The sequence below is a fragment of the Babylonia areolata genome, chromosome 17 (assembly GCF_041734735.1).
Source record: "Babylonia areolata isolate BAREFJ2019XMU chromosome 17, ASM4173473v1, whole genome shotgun sequence".
NCBI classification, from domain to species: Eukaryota; Metazoa; Mollusca; class Gastropoda; order Neogastropoda; family Buccinidae; genus Babylonia; species Babylonia areolata.
Window position 1 is genome coordinate 24,280,027 of NC_134892.1, and position 5,000 is coordinate 24,285,026.

General features: G+C 48.3%; 1 protein-coding gene across 2 annotated transcripts in view; it reads left to right on the top strand.

Moving 5' to 3' along the window:
• The window catches only part of LOC143291770 (brother of CDO-like), a 300,073-nt gene that overhangs the window by 190,910 nt on the left and 104,163 nt on the right, over positions 1–5,000 (top strand). Inside the window, exon 1 of one of the 2 annotated variants that reach the window (XM_076601912.1) lies at positions 2,762–3,647. The exons of the other annotated variant lie outside the window; for it this stretch is intronic. The gene's annotated coding sequence lies outside the window, so the exon portion shown is untranslated. Of the gene's footprint in view, positions 1–2,761; positions 3,648–5,000 lie in introns of those variants that run through there. 2 annotated transcript variants of the gene reach the window in all.

Consider the following 5,000-nt stretch of genomic DNA (forward strand, 5'->3'; position numbering starts at 1 on the left):
ATTGTTGTTCATACTAGTAGATTTTATTTCATCTTTGCGTTAAAAAGTAAGTATTTTTGTTTAGTTTTTTTGATGCGTTTGTAGCGTTGATTGACTTACATATGTATGTTTGTATGTTTGTGTGTTTGTACGAAGCGTGTGCGCGCGCGTGTGTGTGTGTGTGCAGTGTGTGCATGTATCATTCAGACTATACAGTGAAGATGCATGTGAGTAAAGGTGTTGTTACATGGAAATGACATTCTGTTTAGCAGTTACTAAAATACGGGAACAAGAAAAAAAAACCCAGTTTCAGCCCAGTGTGTTGGCTGTAGTTGTATGGCACGAGGTGGGACCTGAACAGTACTTCACTTTATTTTCCCCGTTCACTGCACTGATGGTGGTTGATGATGATGGGTTACCGAGTTCTTTTTCTTCTTCTTCCTCTTCATCCTCCTCCTCCTCCTCTTCTTCTTCCTCTTCATCCTCCTCCTCCTCCTCTTCTTCTTCCTCTTCATCCTCTCCTCCTCTTCTTCCTCCTCCTCCTCTTCTTCTTCTTCCTCTTCTCCTCCTCCTCTTCTTCCTCTTCCTCTTCCTCCTCCTCTTCTTCTTCCTCCTCCTCCTCCTCTTCTCCTCCTCCTCCTCCTCCTCTTCTTCTTCTCCTCCTCCTCTTCTTCTTCTTCTCCTCCTCCTCCTCCTGCTCCTCTTTCTTCTCCTCCTCCTCCTGCTTCCTCTTCTTCTTCTTCTTCTTCTTCACCTCCTCCTCCTCCTCCTACTCATCCTCCTCCTCCTACTCCTCCTCCTCCTCCTATTCTTCTTCGTCGGCGATCACGGGCAGCAACTTTCACGTCACTAGTATCTACGAGTGGCCTTTTACATGTATGACCGTTTGTACCCCGCCTTGTAGGCAGCCATACAACATTTTCGGGGTTATGCATGCTTAGTTTATATAGGATTTAATTTTCCATAACCCACCTGTCGCTGACATGGATTTCGGGCTCTTGAACATGCTCATGGTTTTCCGCATGCGTATTAACCCTTTCATCGCCAGTCAATTTAGAGTGCAAGATTTCCTTGTGCTACAAACACAGAAAATATGGTGTCTGAGAATAGCTGGGGATTCACCTTGTGATCTGTAGAAAATATGGCCAGTCCTACCACAGAACATAAAGAGCAGTAGGTTCATGGATAACAGTCCCATGATCTGGTCACCCTTCAGTGACACGGGTCCTCTACCTAGCTGCTGCATAAATGCGAGCTTGGTAGCGAAATGGTTAAACATGGAGGGGGTTCAGATGCTAGCTGGTCTGCACAGGACCCAGGTGATGGGAACAGTCTTAACTCACGAGGTGCCGAATCGGGGATTGGAACCCTCAGTGCAGTGTTTTATTAACCGCTCGGCTTTTGTGCCCGGCGTCATTGAGGTCCCGGGATCAGCGTCAGAATGACTTGTAGATCTGATGTCCGTGGTGAATGGCAGAGGGTGAGGAATTGTTTATGTATTGGTGTGATGATTATAGTGTTTGGTTTGATTTTTTTTTCTGTCTCTCTGTCTCACTCTCTCTGTCTTTCTCTCTCTGTCTCTCTCTCTCTGAATCTCTCTCTCTCTGTCTCTCCCTCTCTTTGTCTCTCTTTCTGTCTCTCTCTCTGTCTCTGTCTCTCTCTCTGTCTCTATCTCTCTTTGTCTGTCTCTCTCTGTCTCTGTGTGTGTGTCTGTGTGTCTGTGTCTGTGTGTCACTGTGTGTGTCTCTCTTTCTCTGTCTCTCTGTCTGTCTCTCTGTCTGTCTCTATCTCTGTCTCTATCTCTGTCTCTCTGTCTCTCTCTGTTTCTCTGTCTCTCTCTCTCTCTCTCTCTGTCTCTCTCTCTCTCTCTGTCTCTCTCTCTCTCTGTCTCTCTCTTTTATTCGTGTGGAGGGAGGAGCGGTTGGGGTTTTAACCCTTTCATGGTCTAAACTGTGAAACATTGTCATTATTTCTTTCTCACACTCACTTTCTCTCTCTGTCTCTTGTCTCTCTGTCTCTCTCTTTCTCTATGTCTGTCTCTCTCTCTCTCTCTGTGTTTCTTTCACTGTCTGCCTCACAGGCCTGTCTGTGTATGTCTCTGTCTCTGTCTGTCTCTCTTTCGTATTTCTCTATTTCTTTGTATCTGTCTCGCATATCTATGTCTGTCTGTTTCTCTGTTTGTCTTGTCTGTCTGTCTCTGTCACACACACACACACACACACTGAAGCTCTGAACAGGTCAGTCTGTCAGTCTCTCTGTCTGTCGAACAATCAGGAGAAGAAGCAGCAGCGATGAATTGTCCTTGTCCAGAACTAACGTGTGTTTAAATGCTGTGATGCCGACAGTCGGTGAGGTAACACAGCAGTCCTCATGCTCCCTCACTCTCTCTGTGCCCTCAGGGACACAATTTCACGGGGTGCATTAAACGCCCCCAGTCCCCTCCCCGCTCGCTTTGTGTGACACCCAGCCAGCTCCCTTCACTCCACTCCACGCCTTTGGGGGCGGAGCTACTGGGGGATGATGAACGGGGCGAGGGCGTAACGTGATTGGCCGAGCCCTGCGCCGGCTCCGCCCCCAGAGGGTGTCAGAGACGACGGGTTGTGAGGAAGGGGGCGGGGCTTACGGGGCTCAACTTGTGTTTCTTCATGCTCTGTGCCTTGCCCCCGCTAAACTGGCGTTGGGTGATGATGAGGGGTGTGGTGGTGGTGGTGGTGTTGGGGGTGGGGGTGACGGTGGTCCAGGGTTTAGCACGGCACGACGTGAGGAGTTGAGTTCAGATACCTGCCAGCTTTCACAGAACGTCGAGGTGTTGTCTGACACCAACACTCCAAAGCCCAGCCAACCAGTGCAGTGCCAGTGAACTGACTGCCACACAGTGATACACCTCTAGCCTGGCTTCACTACAACACGCGCTCTTCTCTTCTCGCCCCCTACCCGAGGCGCTGGGATATATATCTATCTACGACAGCACTGCGGTTCATTTTCACACCCCAGTGGAGAGAGAGAGAGAGAGCTGGGAATGGTAGCGGCCAACTTCACACCCCTGTTTCAGGCGGTGTGGTGGTAGTATCGTGGAGTCACTGTCACAGCCTCTCTCCTCCTCTCTCCGGGCTGTTCCGGCGTGTTGTCTTGTTGTTTCATTCTGCTCTTCCTTCGCCGCGCTACAAGCTACGGCCAGGATAGTGCCACATTCCGTGTGTGTGTGTGTGTGTGGAGGTGGGAGAGAGGGGATGGCAGTGTGAATGGAGCCAGGAGGAAGGAGGGTTTGTAGCATCCAGCTTTGTTGGGAGAGAGGTGTGTTATCACCCACTCTCTGTACTTGTTTCTGCTTCGTTTCTTCAATGGAAGTGGCTCTTGTTTGTTGGTGTTTTGCGGGGTTTGTGAATGACGACAGTTGGTGTTAGTGCCGGGGCTACGTACGTACGCCGAGATGTTGTGTGTGTGAGTGACATCGGCTCAGTTTTGCTTAGCGCCTTCAGCGGAAAAGCAAACCGTCGCCTTGTGGATAGCACCTCCAGAAATCAAAACAAAGGTCGGCAGACGTCAGTCCCCCTGCCGCGGGACGTGCTGGTGACCCTGGCGTGTTGGTGGGGGGAGTGTGAGCAGGGAGATCGGCTCCGTGCTGGTGACAGTGGCGCGTGACTTGTGGCGCCAAGTGTGGCACTAAGGTGAGAAAAGCCCCAGTGGTGTAAAGAAAGGGAAGGGGGAGAGAGAGAAAGGGTGTGGATAAGAGGGGTGGGGGTGGGGTATATAGCACCGGACTTCTCAACTGCTATTATACTCTGGGCTTCCCCATTGTGTTGGATTGGCTTTGACTAAGGCGACAAGTGTTTGTGGCGTGTGTGTGTGTGTGTGTGTGTGTGTGTGTGTGTGTGTTGTTGTTGTTGTTGTGTTGGGGGTGGTGGTGGATAGGGGTAGGTCAGGGGGATGTGAGAGAGTGAAGTTGTACAGGAAGCAGAGAGAGAGAGGGGGGATTAGATAGGAAGGATGATGATGATGATGAATTTTAATGTCCAGTCACACACACACTGGTGACTGTAGACATTTTGTTAGAGTGTCCATTTTTACTATTTGAGCGTCATCGCTTAGGAGAGCAGAGAGGAAGTGAGGAGGATAAGTCCCTGTAGTCACATCTACCCATGTTTTCTTTTTCTGGTGGCTGGTACTCTGAGATTCCTTCATCTTTCAGCCGGTACCTCCTGTGTCAGTTCTGCTGATCACACGGATCAGTCATATCACAGTCACTTACGTCACAGCAGTCACGTTTTTTTGTTTGTTTTAACAAACTTTCTCCGCCTGTCAGTTATACAGACTCTACAGTCATCTTTAGTTTTGTCGCCTTGAGTCCCTGTAGTGATCTCCAGTGATGCTGTCGTCAAGAAATAAACAGACGGCTCTTTCATTGAAAACTTGGGCTTGTGAGGGATTGATGTGTTGTCAATAGCAGCTCAGTAAGCAACACACACACACACACACACACACACACACACACACACACACACACACACACACACACATTATTGAAGGGATTGTTGTCAAAACTGACTGCGTGTGACTGTGTTTAATCAATGCTGTGCTGTTAAGAATTAAAGATGAGGATTTACACAGGAGAGAGAGAGAGAGAGAGAGAGAGAGAATGCGAAGTGGAGAAAAATTCAGAGTAGGCCAAGGCCCTTAGCAGAAGAGGGCAAACATGACCAACATCAGTTACACAAATAGATATTGAAATAGAACATCAAGTTATAGATAGTAACAATTGATTTCAGGAAACGTACACATTTCTTTAGTAGTCTAAGGTTGTCAAAGTTGCAACCAGAGAGAGAGAGACAGAGAGAGAGAAGAAAAAAGAGAACCCAAATTTCTCGTATTTATGTCACTTTCCTTAGCTACATACATATGTATGTGTACATAACTACATGCATGTATATGAATGTGTATTGTGTGTGCGTGTGTTTATGTAAGTTTGTGCCTGCCTATGTGTGCGTATGTGTTAGGTTAGCTGTTAGATACACATGTATGTT